Genomic DNA, 25193 nt, shown 5'->3' with positions numbered 1-25193 from the left:
TTAGCTAAATCTTTGATGATAGATTACGAACCAAGTTTTTCTTCATCCCAATTTAAATCTTTTGCACAAAGAAATGGGATATCTTTATTCTTTGCAGATCCTCGACATAGTACGTCTAATGGACAAATAGAAAGGGCACACTCTACCTTAACAGAAATTGCCCGCTGCATTAAAGATGAGCTTAATTTAATTGATTATTCCGAAATTATAATTAGAGCAGCACAAAAATACAATTTAACAATTCATTCAATAACCAATCATCGACCTTTTGATATATTATTTAATAAAATCAAACACGATGATATTCCTATATTATTGCAGCAAGCCCAAGAGAAAATGTTGCATTTTCACAATTAAGATAGACAAAATAAGAATTATCACGTAGGAGAGGTAATTTACGAAAAGAAACACGGGGAAAGAAACAAGCTTAATTCTAGATATAAAAAACAAGTAGTTAAGGAAAATCTCCCAAATAAAGTTATTATAAATAACAGAAACCGTACGATTCATAAAGATAATATTAAATAACTTGTTTCAAATTACAGATAATGATTTCAATAATGTACATATTATTGCTGGTAGCTACAACCAAATCCGAAATTATGGATTACACGAACCATGATTTCCTTCTTTACAAGGATACCAAAGATGTTCTTATTTATGAATCATACGCAGATTTATTTCATATAACTAATTTAAGTCTTTATAGAGAAATAATTAATCTTGAAACAGAATTTCTAAAGGGTCACGACAACAAGAATTTTCTTTGGGAAATATCCCACGATTTAAAAATTATCAAAATACTTATCTCTCAAATTATACCCAGTAGATCAAAAAGAGGCATTAATGAAATAGGCACCATTTGGAAATGGATAGCGGGAACACCAGATCATGATGATTTCATAACAGTCCAAAATAAAATCGATGATTTAATACAAAATAATAACGATCAATTCGTTATTAATTCTAAAATATTTAAAGAGATAAAATCTTTATCTGAACAATTCAAAACAGCCTTTAAAGATCAAGAAATTCCACTTAGAAAATATCGTCTGCGCTTGCTTACTTACGATCTTATGAATTTAATGGACACAATTACACTCGCCAAAATTGATGTATTTAATACTAAAATTCTAAACAATGATGATATACAAGAAATTTATAAGCACGAAGATAGACCTGTAGTTATAACAGACCTTTTAGATATATCTGAATTTAAAATCGCTTTGCATCAAGATCTTATTATAATTTACATAAAATACCCTATTATTACCGATCGTTGTGACGTTTACAATTCAAGATCCATTTCACATAATGATGGAAAATTATTAATTGATAATCACGTCGCAAAATGTAGAAATAAGTACTATGTAATGTCTAATTTTAAGACGAAAATATTTAATAATTATTGCACACTTAACCCAGAAGGCTCTTGTTTCACTAGATTACTAAATGGAGAAAAATCCTTTTGTAACAAAATCCGAGAAAAAAATAAAAATGTAGATGTAATCCAAGATGGAGCCATTTTTGTAAATGGAGAAAATACAGTTAATGACACTCATTTAAATGGGTCATATTTAATAACTTTTAATGGCACCACTAAAATTAATAATATTTCCTACACCAATGTAGACAATAAGATATTGGAATACATCACAGCTCGAAAATATACAGATTTTTTAGTATCCGAATATATTATATCTAATGATTCGGAACTCACATTCGATAATATTAACATACTAAATCCATTTATTCAAATTAAACAAACTCAAATACCAGTTACGTTAATATTAATCATATTCACATTTATATATTTAATTATTATGATTATAATCAAATTCAGAAATTTTTTAATATTCAAACCATGGCAAATTCATATAGAAAGTGAACCAGAAAACAATATTTCCGATAATGAAATAAATAATATACCCGACAATGAAAATACCCTAGAAGAAAATATCATTGTCGAATTAACCCATCAATTACATTCAATATACCCATCAGTTCCAATGAATCGGGACGATTCAATTTAGAATGGGGGGAGTTATATGACACATTATTTAGGGGCTCTTACCCAATTTATAAACAACTTTGAGCCGAGAGCTAATTTCCAAATAACTCTGACAGACCCGAGATAAATCCGTGGTCAGCTATTTCTGTCAACCAGGCTTCCGAATCATTCCCACCCAGATCAATTTCACGCAGCCCAAATCAAACGGATGCTGTAAACATCCAGTCCGCTAACGTAAACAAAAGATCCCCAAAGCGAGCCCCGAGTCCGCTAACGTAAACAAAAAGATCCCCAAAGCGGTCCCTAAACTCCGCTAATGTAAACACCAATTTCTGGCCAAGATTGGACTTCGAATTTAATTGGCAAATTGCATCATCCTATTTTCCGACTCTCTTGAGTCATTCTCTTTATCAATTATTATTATTATCAATAAATTCTCTTAAGCCGAGGTTTGATTATTGATCATTGAACTAGAGATCAGGCAGTCCGTTTTTGAGATCCGAATTGAGCAGTAGTAATAATCGAGTAAAAGTAAACGAGCAGTGAATAAACTAAGTTCGACCTATTGAAAAATTGTAATAGTGATTAAGTGATTAAAAATAAAAATAAATTTTTTTAATTAAATCACGAGTGAGAAACTTAATTTGCATATCCGTCTGCCGCTCCGAATAAACGCTATACATTTTAATATAACCTATTCGTGCGTTATTAATTATAAATATAAGGGTGGCATATTTGTTGTCTTCCCCATAAACATTTGGTGACCCCGACGTGATAGCAGTTTTTATCGGAGTCTGCAACTCGGTCTCGCGATTGTTTAATACAGTTTAAACAAACGCTTTGTTTCGCTGTCGTTATCGTGCATTCGGTCACAAACATACGAACATACATACATATGTGCATATAAAGGTGCACAGCCGGCCGTTGGATTTTTTGTACATTTTGCGCTGTGAAAAAACACCAAAACTGTGGTGTGCAAGTAATTCTTAACAAAGTGAATCGCATTTAATCTTTGCTAATAGCGCATATTACATATATATATGTACATATAGCCATACATACATTCGTTTGCCAGTTACATAATCCGCTGTTGCTAGGCAGGCAATTTATCGGCAAGAGCAACAACAACCAAGTTAAAGGTTCCGTTGCATCTCGGCGACGCTTGTTAACCTTCACGTTTTCGCGGTAAAGGGTATATGGTGTTTTGTGCCTCTAACGCGGTCGGACATTTTATTTTACTTCATTTTCATTTCATTTTTTTTTCTTTTTCGTGATTGAAAAATGTCTGATACGGAAAACTCGGTTCGGGCTCAAAATGAATCCACAAGTGACGTCGACTATTACCGAGTCAAAGCCCAATCTATTTTGCGGCAAATGAGCTCGATGAAATGCTATTTAAACGCTGATGCGGTTAATCAGTTTGACGAAGCTGATTTGATGGCGCGAATGGAATGGATCAATTCCTTAAACCAGGCATTTGATTCTGCGCAGACATCGTTGGAAAGACTGGATTTTGCAGAGATCTCGAGCGACCATCGGATTGAATTTGCTGAAGTCTTCATGGATGTGAAGGCGAAACTAAGCCGAGGCTTGGCGGCTCATCGCAAGTCACAATTGCCGGCTTCCACCGCTGCAAATTCAACATCTATTGACATCACTAATAATGCGGATCTTTCTTTTCGATCTAGGAAGCCTCGGTTGCCAAATTTGGAAATTGCTCGATTTCATGGATCCTACTCTGAGTGGCCGGATTTCTTGCGACTTTCACTACGGTCATCGGAAATGATGATGAGCTAAGCGACATTGAAAAATTACAATATTTGCGTTCGAGTTTGGGCTGCGTGGCTTTGGAAACCATACGCTCGCTCGAACCCTCGAATGCTAATTTTAAAAGGGCTATGAATTTGCTGGTTAATCGATTTGGTAATAAAGTTTTACACTTTCAGGCACATGTTCAGGCAATATTCTGTTTAAAGGGTGTCGAGAAGGGATCTTCGAAGGGTCTTCGGGAGCTGAGCGATTGCATGAATTCTCATCTGCGAGCAATTCGAACCCTGGCCAATACGCAACAAATTTTGGATGGACTTTTAATTCACATCGTCACTCCGAAACTGGATCAGAGGACGCGGAAAAAATGGGAAGAGGATTTGTCAATCACTGAGCTGTCTACCTGGGATGCTATGGAGTCGTTTTTGGAAAAGAGGTGCAGGATGATGGAAAACTTGGATCAAGCCTTGGTAACTCAAACACCAGGCCAGCAGGTGGGAAAAAACTTGCAGAAATATAACCAAAATACACTTATTGCTTCTGCTACTAACTCAAATCATTTGACAGGCTTATTTTGCGATGCACGGGATCATTACTTGCCAAAGTGTTCTCGATTTTTAAATTTGAGTCCGAATCTTCGATATAGAGAAGCAAAGAAGTTGCACCTCTGCCTCAACTGTTTGCGCAAGGGGCATAGTTTGCAGCAATGCAAGTCGACTCACTGCAAGTATTGTCGCATAAAGCACCATTCATTATTACACATGAACCATGACCCATCCGCAACATCAACCTCATTTTCATCTCCATCATGCGATCCATCCTCGAACTCTCGGCCATTACCATCTACTTCATCAGCATTAGTATCATGTTCGCATACATCATCGCATCCTGATCATCATTTACCAAGCCCTCTACCCAAAACCTTAAATATTTTGCCGATAGACTACGTGTTGCTTCCAACTGCTATTATCTACGTTAGAAATAGAATTGGAGCATTCATGCCTTGCCGAGCAATTTTAGATTCGGCCTTCCAGCTCAACTTCATAACCTCTCGCTTAGCTAGCCAACTAAACTTGAAGCATAGAAGATCGCAAACGTCGATTTCTGGGATAGGAGAATCTTCCATGATCTCTGATAAGACTGTCGATATTCTTGTGCAATCGCGGGATGCAAGCTATCGTGCGGCATTCACAGCGGTTGTGACTCACAGTCTTACTGATTATCAACCCCATTTCAATATAAATGCAACATCGTGGAGGATACCGCAAAACATTTCACTCGCTGACCCTAATTTCAATCAATGACAACGAATTGACCTTTTACTCGGCGCTGGGTTGTTTTTCGAAATAATTTCTATGGGACAAATTCATTTGGATAGGGCTTTGCCAACTCTTCAGAACACCAAGCTTGGTTGGATAGTCTCTGGAGGGTTATCATCGAACATGCCAACTCATAAATCGGTTTTACAAGCCAGCATCAAGGACCCAGCTGATCATTCCGATGACACACTTTCCGCCATTGTAAAGCGATTTTGGGAAATTGAGGACTTCACTTCGTCTAAGCCATCTTTATTGTCGGAAGACTTGCGATGTGAGCAACTTTTTACTGAAAATGGCATTAGACTTGGAAACGGCCAATACTCTGTTCGTCTCTTGTCCACTTCCGGATTCGAATCTTTAGGTGATTCTTATTGCTTGGCTCGTCGTCGTTTCAAGAGTTTGGAAGCTAAATTAGATAGAAACCCAGCCCTAAAAGCTCAGTATCCAGCATTTTTAAGGGAGTATATCGATCTAGGTCACATGTCTCTTGTAACTAAGAAACCGCCAGAAACACAATTCATTTTGCCCCACCATTGCGTACATAAGCAGGAGAGCACGAGTACGAAGCTTCGTGTCGTTTTTGATGGATCTGCTAAATCAACTTCTGGTAGCTCTCTGAACGACTTACTTCTGGCAGGACCAACAATTCAACAAAAAATCTTTAATATACTGCTTCGCTTTCGATTTTTTAAAGTTGCCCTTTGTGGAGATATCTGCAAGATGTACCGTTGCGTGCGTGTTTCGTACCCGGATGATTTCTTGCAGTGCATTGTTTGGAGAGAGAGCTCCACGGAAGAGTTGAGTGTTTTTAAATTGAACACGGTGACTTCTGGAACCAAGCCAGCTGCCTTCTTGGCTATAAGAGCCATGCATCAACTCGCTTACGATGAGGAGGAATCATTTCCTATTGGAGCAAAAATTGTTCGTAGAGATTTCTATGTGGATGATTTAATATCTGGTGGGGACTCAGTTGAGGAGGTGAGAGAATTTCGTCGTCAGGTGAAGGAACTACTGTCGCGAGGCCACTTTCCAATTCGCAAGTGATGTTCGAATGAGTCAGCAGCCCTGGAAGGAGAGCCTGAATGCGACAAGGAGCAGTTAATCAAATTTCACGATGGATCGGATGTCGCCAAGGCATTGGGACTAGTCTGGGATCAATCTTCTGATCAGCTCCTATTTTATTTTTCTCAACTGCCAACCAATCAACGACCCACTAAGCGTGTTGCATTGTCGACGATTGCCAAATTCTATGATCCACTCGGTTTAATAACTCCTATTATCACAAAATCTAAGATTTTTTCTCTATGGAGTGCGAACGTGGATTGGGATGATGCACTGCCAGAGCCCATTTTTTCGTCATGGGGGGAGTTGACCTCACAGTTATCGGTCGTACAGAGCTTAAAATTCTTACGATTCGTACTGAAACCAAGGGCTTCCGTTGAGTTGCATGGATTCTGCGATGCTAGCATATCAGCTTATGGAGCGTGTCTGTACTTGCGATCGGAGACCAATGGAGAATCGAAAGTCTATCTGCTCTGTGCCAAGTCAAGGGTAGCTCCATTGAAGGCCTTAACAATTCCAAGATTAGAACTTTCCGCAGCGCTTTTATTGGCTGAGCTAATAGTTAACGCCAAGGAAGCCATAGATTTCGATAGCAGCTTTCATTGCTGGTCGGACTCGTCCATTGTGTTGGCGTAGATTCGGCAACCTCCAAGGGAGTTTAACGTTTTCGTATCAAACAGAATCGCGAAAATTCAGGAGATGACGAAAGACATGTCTTGGCATCACGTTCCTACAAACTTGAACCCGACAGACATCGTATCGCGAGGATGTACCCCAAGAGAATTGTTGGAACATTCCCTTTGGGCTAACGGGCCTCCATTCCTTCTGCAAAGCTCGTCAAATTGGCCGTCCCTGCTAGACTCAGTAAAGGATCTTCCAGAGCGCCGTTCTGTGGCTCTAATTGGGGCCGTTTGCATAGACAGTTCATCAAACTGCAAATTCCTCAACTCTTTCGATAAATTGCAGCGCGTATTTGCATACATTTATTGATTCATTTCAAATTGCAGAGCCAAATCTGCGCCGTTAAAAGGTCGACTTTCGGTGGAGGAGATCAACTCTGGAACTGTACTTCTTCTGAGGAGCATCCAACAGGTTAACTTGGCGAAGGAGTATGGATCTCTTAGCCAGGGCAAGCCGTTTCCACAGAAAATCAAGCTGGTTTCGCTTAGGCCTATACTCGGCTCCGATGGGTTACTTCGCGTGGGTGGAAGGCTTCAGAACGCAAACTTGGATTACGATACGAGGCATCCGATACTGTTACCCAAGGATCATCCAGTCACCAAGGCGATCATCGTTTATTATCATGAGAAATATTTGCATGGAGGATAGCAGGCGCTGCTTGCCGCATTACAGCAAAGGTACTGGCCGATTGGAGGCCGCAAGTTCGTCGCTAGCGTTATCAACAAATGCTTCCGGTGTTTCGGAATGAAGCCTGTTACTTGGGAGCACGTCATGGGTAGCCTTCCAGCAAATAGAGTGCAGCCTAGTCCAGCTTTTCATACCACAGGAGTGGACTATTGTGGGCCATTCTATCATAAGGCAGAGGCCAGAAATAAGGCACCCCACAAGTGCTATATCGCCGTCTTTGTCTGTTTTTCCACGAAGGCTGCTCATTTGGAAGTGGTCCAGGATCTCACGACGGATTCTTTCATCGCAGCGCTGATGAAATTCATCAGCCTTAGAGGCAGTCCGCGTACCATTTGGAGCGACAATGCCACAAACTTTGTCGGTGCAAAGAGAGAGCTTGCCGAGCTGAAAGAGCTCTTTTTGAGCGAGCAGCACACAGCATCGATATCTTCCGTCTGTTTAGCTGATGGGATCGATTGGAAGTTCATCCCTCCGCGTGCCCCGCACTTCGGTGGTTTATGGGAGGCCGCTGTGAAGTCAGCTAAATTTCACTTCTACAGAGTCGTCGGTGCATCCACCTTAGCCATCGATGAATTAAGAACTCTTGCATAAGAGATTTCTGCCATCCTTAACTCCCGTCCACTCTGTCCAATTTCAGAAAATGCTGAAAGCCTTGAGGTGCTAACACCGGCGCATTTCCTGAAGGGTTCCAGCTACACTAAGTTTCCTGAGCCTGGCATTACTCATCTCCGCGAAGACCGCCTCAGCAGATGGCAGCGGGTTATCCAGATGCAGCAACATTTCTGGAAAAGGTGGAGCAGCGAGTATTTGTCCCTACTTCAAGAGAGGAGCAAGTGGCGCGTCGAAACGTCTAACATCAAGGTTGGACGCATAGTTTTGCTAAAGGAGGACAACGTTCCATCCTTGAGATGCCAGCTTGGGTGCCTTCTTTCTTATACCACTAAAGCTGTCGCTTATCTATTCAGCAACTACTTTGTAAGCCTGCATATGTCTATATGAAGATCTTGGAGCCAAGCTTTTTACACATTCTCAGTCCGTCTGCCGCTCCGAATAAACGCTATACATTTTAATATAACCTATTCGTGCATTATTAATTATAAATATAAGGGTGGCATATTTTTTGTCTTCCCCATAAACAGTATTTATTTCTACATTTTCCGACGTGATTATCAATTAATAATTTTCCATCATTATCTGAAATGGATCTTGAATTGTAAACGTCAAAAACGATCGGTAATAATAGGGTATTTTATGAAAATTATAATAAGATCTTGATGCAAAGCGATTTTAAATTCAGATCTATCTAAAAGGTCTGTTATAATTACAGGTCTATGTTCGTGCTTATAAATTTCTTGTATATCATCATTGTTTAGAATTTTAGTATTAAATACATCAATTTTGGCGAGTGTAATTGTGTCCACTAAATTCATAAGATCGTAAGTAATCAAGCGCAGACGATAATTTCTTGATCTTTAAAGGCTGTTTTGAATTCTTCAGATAAAGATTTTATCTCTATAAATATTTTAGAATTACACCAGTTAACATAAAAAAATTGATGAAATACGCCTTTCAGGAAACCTTTGTTTTCCGGTAAGATACATCTCCCTGATTAAGAAAAGGGCATTTAAAATTTTTTCTATGATACCAATTTTTTTCAAAGTGGAAAAAACGTTTTTCGCACTTTTTTATTTTTTAACTTGAGTTGTGATAAACCGAATTTGGTCATCAAAGACTCATTTTACAGGTAATAGAATGCCCTTTAACTTTCTTATACACATCATTGAGTTCCATTTGCGCTTACGGCTCCGCTATTTACAGTACGAGTAGAATACATTATTTGTTTTGGGAAGATTTAAGCGTAACTTTTTTGGATGTAATGGTAGTGAAAGAACCTGTTTTATTTACACATAGACTACGATTATTTTATTAAATGCAATATTAAGCAAAACCTTTTAAATAATTTTGTCTTCTAATTTTCTTTTTGTAGAACTTATTGTCCGTTTCCCGAATAAGGAACCAAATATAGTCCCCCATCATAGCGGCATCCCAAAAGCCATGATATCGGCGCTCAATTTCCATCATTTGCTGATGGAACCGCTCCCCATGCTCATCACTTACAGCTCCCAAATTCTCCGGAAAAAAGTCCAAGTGAGAGTGGAGAAAATGAATTTTTAGCGACATATGCACTCCTGTTGAAAACAAACAAAGACATAATGAACATTACTTTTAAGAGCTTATAATAGCGTACCCATAGCCTTATAGTTTTTAGGCAGGTCACTTACAATACTTTTGCAATTTCCCGCTGTGTTTTTTTCCAAGAATGTTTTCTACCACCAGTTTAAAGGATTTCCACAGAGTTGTGAATTTATTGTCCTTTAATAGTTTCTTAATTTCAGGACCTGCAAAAACGCCCTCTTTAATTTTAGCGTAGGACAGTGCTGGGAAAAGGCTAATTGAATATGAAAATGCGATACTTTCTTTGTTAAGGGCTTTGACAAAGTTTTTGACTGTGGCCAATTTTATATGGAGCGGTGGGAGAATTATATTTTCCTTTTTACAATTGGGTTATATTTAATATTGTTTTTGCCAATCACAGCACGTTTTCTTGCTTCCCATTTTTTTTTACATAGTGCTGTGAGTCGGCTCGACTGTCCCAAAGACAAAGGAAACAACAGCTTTTGGTATAACCTCCTTGCAACCCACAGAGCATTCCAACAACCTTTAGGTCCGCACATATCTTCCATTGAAATTCATTATATTTTATTAATTTCAGCAGTGCTTCCATTGTCTCATATGACTCCTTTGTGTTTACTGCATGGGCGATCGGTAGAGATGGTTTCTCATTTCCGTTATGCAACAGGATAACCTTTAAACTCTCCTTGCTGCCGTCAATGAACAACCTCCACTCCATCGGTTTGTGGTCTACATTAAGCTCTTTAAACAAAGCGCCAATATTATTACAAAAACAAATACTGTCCTGCTTTGTAAAGAACTTCGAAAATTTTTCAATGCGACTTCTGTAAATTGCCGATTTAACATTTGGATTTAAAAAGCCATGCTGCTTCATTCGAGAAGATAGAATTTTCGACTTTTCTTTGGTTAGCTTAAGATCTCTAATAAGATCATTCAGTTTTTCTTGTGAGAGCTTTTCCAAATTTGGCAACGTTTCGGAATCGTTTGAATCGCATGATTCTGAACTTTCATCCGTATTACCACAGGTGAAATTTTCAGGAATCGTAAAAGCTTTAGAAAAGGTCACTGAAGAGACTTTTGCATAAATCCAGATGGTCAAACGTCCCACACCAGATAACTTGCTTCAACAGAAGTAGCAATCATCTGTGTGATTCTGGGGCTGTCTCCAAATCATTGGCGTTGAAAAGGAAAAATTAGATCTATAAGAAAATTATACTTTATTGAAGCCCGAATCTGCTAAATGATAATAGCGTACCTTTGGGTTTTAGACCATGTATGTAAATTTACGCGACACGAAACACACAACACATTTGGTGTCCAATTGGTATCGAATTTCGAGATATTCTCACAAAAACATTCTTTGTACAATTGTTGCTCTTTATTATTAAAAGGTCGAGCTACTGAACTTTTCTTAACGTACTCACCGCATCCAAAACAAAATGTATTTGGATCATTTAAACAAATAAAACGTTTACTTTTATGCTCCATGACAAGCTTTTCGCCATATATGAAAATGATTTCCTCGTAACTGCAATGGCTTACTTTTTAGCTTGCCCAGCACTAATAGAAAGGAATCTGACGTAATGCATAACTACTTGTACCAGAATCTTACGTTCCCCAACACTGAAAATTTAAAATAATGTTTAACGGCCGCTGCTCCCGAACACTGAACTTGAGTATATACGTTTAAAAATCTGTAAAAAATCGATTTACCAAGGGATTGTCGTGATCAATGGCTTATATTCTCCGTCAAGGTTCAGCCTTTAAGAAAACAACATAAAACTAATTTCAGTTTTTAGGCGTGTATTTTTAAAAAAGCAATTTATGCCAGCGTTTTTGCATCTTTTCCAACTTTTTCAACTTTGACAAAGTGTAGCTTCAAAACTAATGAATGGAACGCAATGATGTGTATAAAAACGTTAAAGGGCATTCTATTACCTGTAAAATGAGTCTTTGATGACCGAATTCGGTTTATCACAACTCGAGTTAGAAAAAAAAAAGTGCGCAAAACGTTTTTTCCACCTTTAAAAAAAATTGGTACCATAGAAAAAATTGTAAATGCCCTTTTCTTAATCAGGGAGATGTATCTTACCGGAAAACAAAGGTTTCCTGAAAAGCGTATTTCATCAATTTTTTTTTGTAAACTGGTGTTATTAACGAATTGATCGTTATTATTTTGTATTAATCATCGATTTTATTTTGGACTGCTATGAAACCATCATGATCTCCCGCTATCCATTTCCAAATAGTGCCTTTTTCGTTAATGCCTCTGTTCGATCTACTGGCTATTGTTTGAGTGATAAGTATTTTGATATTTTTTAAATCGTGCGATAATTCCCAAAGAAAATTCTTGCTGTCGTGACTCTTTAGAAATTCTTTTTCAAGATTAATTATATCTCTATAAAGACTTATATTAGTTATATGAAATAAATCTGCGTATGATTCATAAATAGGAACATCTTTGGTATCCTTGTAATAAAGGAAATCATGGTTCGTGTAATCCATAATTTCGGATTTGGTTGTGGCTACCAGCAATAATTAGTACATTATTGAAATCATTATCTGTAATTTAAAACAAATATTTTAATATTATCTCTATGAATCGTACTGTTTCTGTTATTTATAATAGCTTTATTGGAGAGATTTTCCTTAACTAATTTTTTATATCTAGAATTAAGCTTGTTTCTTTCCCCGTGTTTCTTTTTGTAAATTACCTCTCCTACGTGATAATTCTTATTTTGTCTATCTTTATTGTGAAAATGCAATAATTTCTCTTCAGCTTGTTGCAATAATTTAGGAATATCATCGTGTTTGATTTTATTAAATAATATATCAAAAGGTCGATGGTTGGTTATTGAGTGAATTGTTAAATTGGATTTTGACCTGCTCTAATTATAATTTCGGAATAATCAATTAAATTAAGCTCATCTTTAATGCAGCGAGCAATTTCTGTTAGGGTAGAGTGTGTCCTTTCTATTTGTCCATTGGACGTACTGTTTGTGCCTAACCGAAGTAGACACCTGCAGGACGATCGCGTCGCGGCAATGGTAACTATGGTTACTGCAATGCCGGAGCACAGGCGATGCTGAACTGCGCTGAGGTTGAGCTAACGTGGTTAGCTGCTAGTTGAGATAGTGTATTACGAGCCCTATTCCTAGAGGTAGGAAGTAGAACCGCGGAGTTATGAGGTGTGTTGATAACTGATTTATTCTTCATTTGATACCTGCTTATATTCTACTTAGAACACGGAAGCTTAGTGTAATGGTTAGTGAAAGAAGCTATATTCTAAAGTAGGTCAGGGAATTATGATTACGGTAGCAGTTGCGTAGTTGGCTCGGCTGACACCGCAAATGTGCTGACTGCATTGGCGGGTCAGCGTATCGTTGTGACGGTGAGATGGTGAGATGGTGAGTTAGTGAGACATATAATATGCTGACCAGCAATTCTTATCTGCAGTGAGTGCTACTGAGCGCCTGGTACTGTTCCCAACTTGGCTACTGCTTGATTTGTTTGGGTGTGGTCATGTTGAGTACCTTTGGGTACGAACATTCTCCCCCCCATTGAGGGGTACCCTCAATTAAAGGCGTGATGTCGGTCAGCCCTTGGCCGCATTGTATAGAAAGCACCTAACAAATCATTGACCACGGGGGATCTTTCCTTCAACTGCGGCGGTTCCTGTTTGTGATTCAGGTCCTTCACATCTTCTTGATGCTGCTGAACACTCCCCTTTGCGATAAAATTTACATTACCGTGGGGACTAAAATTGTGCCCTCGTAGAATTTGATCATTTGGCACGTCTATGGTATGTGGACGTTCTGCAACAAAACTAAGATCTTTCTTGGTTAAGTTTAGAAATGTTGAACCAAAGTCAGCCTTCTTGTAGGTTTTGAATTGATGAGACGTCGGTTCTATATTCATCGGATTTTTATCTTTCGTTGGCTCATAAGCAGCGTTCGGTCCTGCAAAATCATCTCTGTTTTCTATTAGATTATGGTTGATTTCCGTATCAGAAAAGGTTTCTTTATTGAGATAACCTGTGATTACATAACCAAGCCTTGTGCCTTGTGCCAAAGGTTTATTAGGTCCTAGTTCAAGAAGTTCACCGGTAATTACACGAGAAAATACTTCAACCCCTAAAGTTAGGTCAATGGGTCCTGGTTGCCGAAAGTCAGGATCTGCTAACGGCAGTCCCTCGGGAATATTAAGATCGGTTGTAATCGGTACTGACGGTTGGTCTGTAATGACTGTGGGCATAATAAATACCTCTAATAGTTTTTCAAACCCTGATGTACAGGATGAGAGCTTTAGTGTTGATCTAATTGCTGTTGATATCTTTCCTCCGATTCCAGATATTTCAATCGGTGACCTTTGTTTAAGAGATAGCAGATCTGCCATTCTCCTTGAAATAAGATTCACCTGTGATCCACCATCTATTACAGCGCGACATGTTTGTAATTGACCGTTTGGCCCTTGTAATGAGACCTTGGCGGTCGCGAGCAAAGTATATCCTCCTTCGTGGTCGTAGCCTGCAACGGTTACTGCGCCGGCCACTGGATTGCTAGTCGGTCCTTGGTGTAACAGTGAATGATGCCGTTGCTGGCAGACTCGACAAGTGGTCGGTGATCCACAGTTTTCAACCTTATGAGCTGTAGACAAACAATTTGTGCATGCTCCTACTTGAATAATGGCTTGGCGCCGTGTTTTGGGGTCCATTTCCTGGAAACGGCTGCATGCTCTAATATGATGTGGTCCTAGATGACAAATCTTACAGCTCTCTTCGTTGTGAACTGACTGATAGCGGAGTGTTGCTGTGGGTTGAGCGCTTATCGTCTCCAGCATGCAAGCGCGCCGCTCAATAAACGTCAGTACACTCCATAACGTTGGAATTTCCGTTGCTGCATCCGCTGAATTTTCAAGAGCAGCTAGAGATTGCTGGTCTAGTTTTCTTCTGATAAGAAAACACAGGATTGGATCCCAGGATTTTGTGATGATATCAAGGTTTTTAAGAGTACTCATTGAATTTTTTATAGTGTCATGCAAGGCCCTTAGTTGGCGCGAGGAGCCGTCTATAGGCTTATGGTCAATAATTTTTGCAATGGCGGCGAATACTAGTATTTTTCCGTTCTGGTACCTGGCCTTTAAACGCAACCAGGTGTCGTCATAGCCACCCTGTGAGAAGGCTGTGTCTGTCAAGACGTTTCTCGCTTCACCACGAAGCGAACTCTGTAGAATATGTAGTTTTTGACTGGCCGAATATGGTTTGTTATGTACCAATTCCACAAAGAGATCATGGAATCGTGGCCAGTCTAGATACTCGCCGTTGAACTCCGGAATGCTAATTGGCGGAAGTGCCAAGTTTAGGCTCATTGGCGCGTCGTTTTCTCGTAGCAGGTTCATTTCGTATTCCTCGTATAATGTGTGGAATTGGGCTAGCTCTGCTTCTGCCAGAGCTGCGGCCCCAGGTGTTCTATCCAATTCGTCGTGGGCTTGCCTTAGTAACGCCCAATGGAGATCCAGGTGCCTTTGTAGGGCTGGGGTGACAGTTGGGGCGTTCGAGGCTAATGTTAATGATGACTCCAATTCGTTGCATCTTCTCTGCAACTGTCGGATCACCGTGTCAATTGTGGAATCTCCTTTGACTTGATCTCTTGTTCCGAGCTTGATGTTGGTCGAAGTTCGTCTGGGGGCCTTCGGAAGCTCGCTTCCAGTCGGCATGTTGTCCAGAAAGATATTCTGATATTTTTCGACCAGCTCTTTAAGTGCTACTAGTCGTGAAGAGTACTCACTTCCAGTGGGTAGTGCCGCTTGCTGGACTTCTTCATCTAGGTCGCAAAACTGCTGCCAGAGATCGTTTAACTGAGTTAGCTTACCGGAATAATAGCCGTCTCGGTGGCGTCGGTCGGCAGAATCCTTGCCATAATTCTTAATGAGCTGTTGGATTTTCCCTTGCAGCTCGTTTTGGGTGTCTAGTAATCGAATGTGTAAATCGATTCTTGTGTGACTTGTTTCCTCAATGAATGAAGTAGACATATTGTGTGTCTTGGAAACAAAGAATCTTGTGAAGCTGGATGAAGCTGAGTATCCTGTGAAGCTGGATGAAGCTGAGTATCCTGTTAAGCTGGATGAAGCTGAAGTTTCTGTGACGCTGGAAGAAGAAGCGAATCCTGTGAAGCTGGATTAAGCTGAAGTTCCTGTGACGCTGGAAGAAGAAGCGAATCCTGTGAAGCTGGATTAAGCCGAGTTCCTGTGACGCTGGAAGAAGAAGCGTATCCTGTGAAGCTGGATGAAGCTGAAGTTCCTGTGACGCTGGAAGAAGAAGCGAATCCTGTGAAGCTGAATTAAGCTGAAGTTCCTGTGACGCTGGAAGAAGAAGCGTATCCTGTGAAGCTGGATGAAGCTGAAGTTCCTGTGACGCTGGAAGAAGAAGCGAATCCTGTGAAGCTGGATTAAGCTGAAGTTCCTGTGACGCTGGAAGAAGAAGCGTATCCTGTGAAGCTGGATGAAGCTGAAGTTCCTGTGACGCTGGAAGACGAAGCGTATCCTGTGAAGCTGGATTAAGCTGAAGTTCCTGTGACGCTGGAAGAAGAAGCGTATCCTGTGAAGCTGGATTAAGCTGAAGTTCCTTTAGTGGGAAGGGGGTTGCTTGAGTGTGATCCTTTGTTGTTAAAGGATCACGTCGGGGTCACCAATGTTTGTGCCTAACCGAAGTAGACACCTGCAGGACGATCGCGTCGCGGCAATGGTAACTATGGTTACTGCAATGCCGGAGCACAGGCGATGCTGAACTGCGCTGAGGTTGAGCTAACGTGGTTAGCTGCTAGTTGAGATAGTGTATTACGAGCCCTATTCCTAGAGGTAGGAAGTAGAACCGCGGAGTTATGAGGTGTGTTGATAACTGATTTATTCTTCATTTGATACCTGCTTATATTCTACTTAGAACACGGAAGCTTAGTGTAATGGTTAGTGAAAGAAGCTATATTCTAAAGTAGGTCAGGGAATTATGATTACGGTAGCAGTTGCGTAGTTGGCTCGGCTGACACCGCAAATGTGCTGACTGCATTGGCGGGTCAGCGTATCGTTGTGACGGTGAGATGGTGAGTTAGTGAGACATATAATATGCTGACCAGCAATTCTTATCTGCAGTGAGTGCTACTGAGCGCCTGGTACTCTTCCCAACTTGGCTACTGCTTGATTTGTTTGGGTGTGGTCATGTTGAGTACCTTTGGGTACGAACACGTACTATGTCGAGGATCTGCGAAGAAAAGAGATATCCCATTTCTTTGTGCAAAAGATTTAAATTTGGATGAAGAAAAACTTGGTTCGATATTTATCACCAAGGATTTGGCTAATGGAAATTGTTGTAACATTTCTGAAACTTTATTTTCTATATTTAGTTTATTAGGGATTTCTTTTACGACTAAGTATTTCGAATACGAATCTATACAGGTACTGAATATAAGATTTCGGGCGTAATATATGTCAAGATGCAAATTTTGACCTCCTCTTTCTGGAATAGGTGCTTGACCGATAGGAATCCCTTAAGATAGATATTAAATTTTCTGGAGTGTCATACTCTATTATATGTCTGGTGTTCGTACCCAAGGGTGCTCAACATGACCAGCAACCAACAAATCAAGCAGTAGCCAAGTTGGAAACAATGCCAGGCGCTCAGTAGCACCCACTGCTAATGAGAATTGCTGATCAGCATATTATATGTCCCACTAACTCACCGTCACAGCGATACGCTGACCCGCCAATGCAGTCAGCACATTTGCGGTGTCAGCCGAGCCAACTACGCAAACTGCTACTGTAATCATAATTCCCTGACCTACTTTAGAATATAGCTTATTTCACTAACCATTACACTAAACTTCCGTGTTCCAAGTAGAATATAAGCAGGTATCAAATGAAGAATGAATCAGTTATCAACACACCTCATAACTCCGCGGTTCTACTTCCTACCTCTGGGAATAGGGCTCGTAATACATTATCTCAACTAGCAGCTAACCACGTTAGCTCAACCTCAGCGCAGCTCAGCATCGCTTGTGGTCCGGCATCGCAGTAACCTTCGTTACCATTGCCGTGACGCGATCATTTCTGTTAGGGTAGAGTGTGTCCTTTCTATTTGTCCATTGGACGTACTATGTCGAGGATCTGCGAAGAAAAGAGATATCCCATTTCTTTGTGCAAAAGATTTAAATTTGGATGAAGAAAAACTTGGTTCGATATTTATCACCAAGGATTTGGCTAATGGAAATTGTTGTAACATTTCTGAAACTTTATTTTCTATATTTAGTTTATTAGGGATTTCTTTTACGACTAAGTATTTCGAATACGAATCTATACAGGTACTGAATATAAGATTTCGGGCGTAATATATGTCAAGATGCAAATTTTGACCTCCTCTTTCTGGAATAGGTGCTTGACCGATAGGAATCCCTTAATATAGATATTAAATTTTCTGGAGTGTCATACTCTATTATATGTCTGGTGTTCGTACCCAAGGGTGCTCAACATGACCAGCAACCAACAAATCAAGCAGTAGCCAAGTTGGAAACAATGCCAGGCGCTCAGTAGCACCCACTGCTAATGAGAATTGCTGATCAGCATATTATATGTCCCACTAACTCACCGTCACAACGATACGCTGACCCGCCAATGCAGTCAGCACATTTGCGGTGTCAGCCGAGCCAACTACGCAAACTGCTACTGTAATCATAATTCCCTGACCTACTTTAGAATATAGCTTATTTCACTAACCATTACACTAAACTTCCGTGTTCCAAGTAGAATATAAGCAGGTATCAAATGAAGAATGAATCAGTTATCAACACACCTCATAACTCCGCGGTTCTACTTCCTACCTCTGGGAATAGGGCTCGTAATACATTATCTCAACTAGCAGCTAACCACGTTAGCTCAACCTCAGCGCAGCTCAGCATCGCTTGTGGTCCGGCATCGCAGTAACCTTCGTTACCATTGCCGTGACGCGATCGTCCTGCCAGCAAAGCGTCCCCGTGCCAGCGACAAGTGCTTATTACCCCCTTGTCCCGCGGTGTGACCCAGAAGTGTCTACTTCGGTTAGGCACAAGCATTGGTGACTCCGAAGTGATCCTTTACCAACAAAGGATCACATTTCAGCAACCCCCTTCCAATCAAAAGCTGAACCTCTGACTGGTGAGAAGACCCGTTAAGTTCACTACATCCACCCGCCCTGGAAACCGTAGCTCATCCAGCTTCACAGGATACGCTTCGTCATCCAGCGTCACAGGATCGTCAGCTTAATCCAGCTTCACAGGATACGCTTCTTCTTCCAGCGTCACAGGAACTCAGCTTAATCCAGCTTCACAGGATTCGCTTCGTTATCCAGCGTCACAGGATCGTTAGCTTTATCCAGCTTCACAAGATACGCTTCTTCATCCAGCGTCACAGGATCTTCAGCTTAATCCAGCTTCACAGGGCTCACAGCTTCATCCAGCTTCACAGAATACGCTTCTTCTTCCAGCGTTACAGGAACGTCAGCTTCATACAGCTTCACAGGATTCTTTATTTCCAAGACACACAACATGTCTACTTCATTCATAGAGGAAACAAGTCACACAAGAATCGATTTACACAATCGATTACTAGACACCCAAAACGAGCTGCGAGGGAAAATCCAACAGCTCATTAAGAATTATGGCAAGGATTCTGTCGACCGACGCCACCGAGTCGGCTATAATTCCGGTAAGCTAACTCAGTTAAACGATCTCTGGCAGCAGTTTTGCGACCTAGATAAAGAAGTTCAGCAAGCGGCATTACCCACTGGAAGTGAGTACTCTTCACGACTAGTAGCACTTAAGGAGCTGGTCAAAAAATATCAGAATATCTTTCTGGACAACATGCCGACTGGAAGCGGTCTAAAAGGACCCCAGACAAACTTCAGATAACATCAAGATAACAACAGGAGATCAAGTCAAAGGAGACTCCGTGATCCAACAGTTGCAGAGAAGATGCAACGAATTGGAATCATCATTAACATTAGCCTCGAACGCCCCAACCGTCACCCCAGTCCTACAAAGGCACCTGGAACTCCATTGAGCGTTACTGAGGCAAGCCCACGACGAATTGGATAGCACACCTGGGGCCGCAGCTCTGGCAGAAGCAGAGCCCAATTCCACACACTATACGAGGAATACGAAATTAACCTGCTTCGAGAAAACGACGCGCCAATGAGCCTAAACTTGGCACTTCTGCCAATTAGCATTCCGGAGTTCAACGGCGAGTATCTAGACTGTCCACGGTTCCATGATCTCTTTGTGGAATTGGTACTTAATAAACCATATTCGGCCAGTCAAAAACTACAAATTCTACAGGGTTCGCTTCGTGGTGAAGCGAGGAACGTCTTGACAGACACAGCCTTCTCACAGGGCGGCTATGACGACACCTGGTTGCGATTGAAGGCCAGGTACCAGAACGGCCAAATACTAGTATTCGCCGCCATAGCAAAAATTATTGATCATAAGCCTATAGACGGCTCCTCGGGCCAACTAAGGGCCTTACATGACACTATCAAAAACTCAATGAGTACTCTGAAAAACCTCGATGTCAGCACGAAATCCTGGAATCCACTCCTGTGTTTTATTATCAGAAGAAAACTAGACCAGCAGTCTCTAGCTGCACTGGAAAATTCAGCGGATGCACCAACGGAAATTCCAATGTTAAGGAGTGTACTGACTTTTATTGAGCGGCGCGCTTGCATGCTGGAGACGATAAGCGCTCAACCTACAGCAACATTTCGCCATCAGTCAGTTCACAACGAAGAGAGCTGTAAGACTTGTCACCTAGGACCACATTATTTTAGAGGATGTAGCCGCTTCCAGGAAATGGACCCCAAAACGCGCCGCCAAGCCATTATTTAAGTAGGAGCATGCACAAATTGTTTGTCTACAGCTCATAAGATTGAAAACTGTGGATCACCAGGCACTTCTCGAGGCTGCCAGGAACGGCATCATTCACTGTTACACCAATTACCGACTTGCAATTTAGTGGCCGGAGCAGCAACCATTGCAGGCTACGTCCACTTAGGAGGATATACGCTGCTCGCGACTGCCAAGGTTTTATTACAAGGGCCAAACGGCCAACTACAAACATGTCGAGCTGTAATAGATGGCGGATCAATCTTATCTCAAGGAGGATGGCAGATTTGCTATCTCTTAAGGAAATGTCACCGATTGGAATATCTGGAATCGGAGGAAAAATATCAACAGTAATCAGATCAGCACTGAAGCTCTCATCAGTTACATAGGGGTATTTATTATTCCCACAGTCATTAGAGACCAACCGTCAGTACCGATTGATACCGGTCTTAATATTCCCGAGGGACTGCCGTTAGCAGATCGTGACTTTCGGCAACCTGGACCCATTGACCTAACTTTAGGGATTGAGGTTTATTCTCGTGTAATAACCGGTGAACTTCTTGAACTAGGACCTAATAAGCCTTTGGCACAAGGCACAAGGCTTGGTTATGTAATCACAGGTTATCTCAATAAACAAACCTGATACGGAAATCAACCCAATTCTGGTAGAAGGCAGAGATGATCATGCAGGACCGAACGCTGCTTATGAGCAAATGAAAGATACAAATCCGATGAATAATAATCAATTTAATATAGAAGAAAGCAAACGGCAATGTGAGATTTCACTCGATGAAGAAGGGATTCATTCAACGAACGTAGCATTGATGGATCATAAAATAAAAGAGCCTGAAGATATATGTAGCCAATTAAAAACTAGCGACACTGACTCGTCCAATCGAGAATCAACCGATACATATAATGGTTCATTGCAGCTGACTGAACTTTATACTGCAAGAGAAAAACCAATTAATATAGAACCGACTTTTCATCAATTTAAAACCTATAAGAAGTCTGAGCAGCATCAAGAATATGTGAAGGACCTGAATCACAAACAGGAACCGCCGCAGTCGAAGGAAGGATCCTCCTCGGTCAATGACATCAAGCCTTAATTTAGGGTACCCCTCAATGGGGGGAGAATGTTCGTACCCAAGGGTGGTCAACATGACCAGCACCCAACAAATCAAGCAGTAGCCAAGTTTGCGCTCAGTAGCACCCACTGCTGATGAGAATTGCTGATCAGCATATTATATGTCCCACTAACTCACCGTCACAACGATACGCTGACCCACCAATACAGTCAGCACATTTGCGGTGTCAGCCGAGCCAAATACGCAAACTGCTACCATAATCATAATTCCCTAACCTACTTTAGAATATTGCTTATTTCACTAACCATTACACTAAACTTCCGTGTTCCAAGTAGAATATAAGCAGGTATCAAATGAAGAATAAATCATTTATCAACACACCTCATAACTCCGCGGTTCTACTTCCTACCTCTGAAAATAGGGCTCGTAATACACTATCTCAACTAGCAGCAAACCACATTAGCTCAACCTCAGCGCAGCTCAGCATCGCCTGTGGTCCGGCATCGCAGTAACCTTCGTTACCATTGCCACGACGCGATCGTCCTGCCAGCAAAGCGTCCCCGTGCCAGCGACAAGTGCTTATTACCCCCTTGTCCCGCGGTGTGACCCAGAAGTGTCTACTTCGGTTAGGCACAAGCATCTAGTATTTCCGAATACATTAATCGACTCATGTATTTTATACCTCCCCGTTGCTATTAGCAATTGTTGCTTAAACTGGTTTACGGGTTTTCGGGTTTCTTGTATAACATTCTCAAAACTACTCTCTGCTGAATGCTGAGTATTCTGATCTGAGACCGATTCATTACTTTCCATTAAGTTATTAACTTGGATCTGTCATAAGCGTCTGCAACAACATTTGTTGCCCCTTGGCTTATAAATAATTTTGCGTGAATAACTTTGTAACGAACTGAATTTGTTGTCTGCTCACTACGAGATTCGTGCGGCTAGCTCAGAAGATTGTGTGTTCGTCCCACCAAATTTATATGACGTGACTGCCCCGTAGACCAGTGAGAAAACAAAGGGTTTAAATGGTAACAGTGGGATTTATTCTCGCGGTATTAGTACAGCGGGTGTGGGCTGGCTTCGGTATCTCCTTGCTCTGGTTCCGCCGGCTGCTGGTGCTCCTCTTCCTGGCCTGTTGACGCGTTGTTTCGACGTCCGCTGGCTCCTGTGCTCGGGACGCTCGTAGTGGCCGCCTCCGCTCGCTTGCCGACGCGCTGCCTCGGGGTCGCTTGTCGCGCCTAGTTTTCGGCCTTGTGGGCTTAGGGAAGCGTCAACGTTCTCAGACTAGGGTGAACAAGCTTTGCTCTCCGGGCCAACGCCTTTCGAGGCAATACCTGTCCCTTGTTCTGTCCCGGACGGTCCCGCTAGGTTCTTGCTCAGATCGCGCTGGCAGTTTAGGCTACCGCCAGGAAGCTGCCTAGCGGATCACTTTGCTTTACGCCTAGCGCAGACGAACGTTCCACCCGGCTTCACCCTAATGCTTGACGTCCGCGACGCTCCTGCGCTTCCCAATGAGCTCCACGCGGCGATGGTAACGTGGCTTCCGGAAATGTCTGCTGGCGTCGCTGCCGATGTCCTCTGCGCTGTCTTCTGACCAGTAGCTTGGCGTTCTGGCACTCGGGGAGTAAGGCGGTTGCTGATTGGGAACTTCGCCGGTAATCGCAGGGCTCTCCAGGCGAACGCCTCTTGAAACCGCAAATCTATCCACCGCTCGTCCTTCACGCCAGGTCCTGCTTGGTCGGGCAAGGTACGCTGGGTCTTAAACAACTTTCCTCCCCAAGCTGACGGTTCTACGTCGTAGGCCTCTTTCGCTTGACTCTGACAGACCCGCCGGGCGTTTCGCCCGTCGTGACAAAGCTGGAAAACAAACGCCTTGACTTAGCCGTGTGATGCCTTCCGGGCCTCAGCCACTTTTGTCTGAATTCGGAGATTCCTGATGTCCCGGTCTTGCTCTTTGTATGCTTCCCACGGCGCTGCTTCCGACGACTCGCTTTGTTGTGGCTCCCTCGTAGATTACTTGCTTGACTGACTGTTCACTTGGTACTTTAACTGATCTTGAAGGTTTGACTCCTCGTGATCGACTGATCCAGCTGCCAGCGCTCTGCGGCCTTATATAGGGCCTCCGTGAACCGTTATTTCCCTTTTGCGCACGGCCCGCTGGATCTCTCCATTCCGGGTCCAAAGTCCGTGCCTCCTGGTTGACCCACTTGTCCTTCACGTACCGTGATGCTTGTGGCACGCCTGTGTGCCGCTCCACTGCCGAGATGTGGCACTTCTTCTCCCAGTCCAAAGTTCACGGCATAGTCCAAAGTCTGGTGGAGTTCCGTTATCCGCTTTTGCACACGGCACTCTTGCTCTACCCGCCAAGTCTCCATTCTCTCATTATCCGCTCCTTGGTCTCCAAACTCTCTTGATCTCCATCCTTGGTCTCCAAACTCTCTCGTTCTTCACCCTTGGTCTCCAACCTCTCTCGTTCTCCATCCTTGGTCTTCAAACTCTTGTGATCTCCGTCCTTGCTTTCCAAACTCTCTCCTCGCCGCGCCGCGCAAAAAATCACCGAAAAAGACAAAAACTCAGAGCACAAAAGTAAACGCATCTGTTCACAAGCGACGCTAAGTCGATCTGGCCCGCAATTGACTCCAAAAGTTACCGTCTGTAATTCGAAATCTCGAATGTGCCCCTCGCTGTTGCGGAATAAGATGCGCTGGAACGGGGAATGCTTCGGATCTACCCATATCTGCCGATACATTTTCTCGATATCGGCACTGTAGACGTATCGGAAATATCCTCACAACTCTCAATAAAGGAATACCATCTTTTCATTTCGATATTTGGATTATTTTGAGAAATAAAAACTGTAACAGGTTGGTGATCGGTATAGATCTCGATGTTGTTAACCCCATTTAAGTAATTTTGAAGATTTTTAAAAGCCCATACTATGGCTAAAAGTTCATTTTGATTTGTTGCATATAATTGTTCAGTTTTGGTCAGAGTTTTTGAAATAAATGTAATGTAATTGCTAAGTCAGGTGCGTCAGTTGTTAGGGTTAATTTTTATACCCGTTACTCGTAGAGTAAAAGGGTATACTAGATTCGTCGGAAAGTATGTAACAGGCAGAAGGAAGCGTTTCCGACCTTATAAAGTATATATATTCTTGATCATGATCACTAGCCGAGTCGATCTAGTCATGTATGTCTGTCCGGATGAACGCTGAGATCTCGGAAACTATAAGAGTTATGCTATTGAGATTTGGTGTGCAGATTCCTGAGCTTCTTACGCAGCTCAAGTTTAAGTTCCACGCCCACTCTAACGCCAACAGCCCGCCCACAACTGTGGCTCCTACAGTTTTGATGCTAGAATAAAAATGTTGACTGAAATGTATTGTTCTTATCAATACCTATCAATTGACTCAAAAAAAGTTTGCCACGCCCACTTTAACGCCCACAAACCACCCACAAACTTAAAAAAATCGTAAGTATGAACG

This window comes from Drosophila subpulchrella, unplaced genomic scaffold (genome assembly GCF_014743375.2).
Source record: "Drosophila subpulchrella strain 33 F10 #4 breed RU33 unplaced genomic scaffold, RU_Dsub_v1.1 Primary Assembly Seq71, whole genome shotgun sequence".
Lineage (NCBI taxonomy): Eukaryota > Metazoa > Arthropoda > Insecta > Diptera > Drosophilidae > Drosophila > Drosophila subpulchrella.
This window is presented reverse-complemented; position numbering follows the sequence as displayed.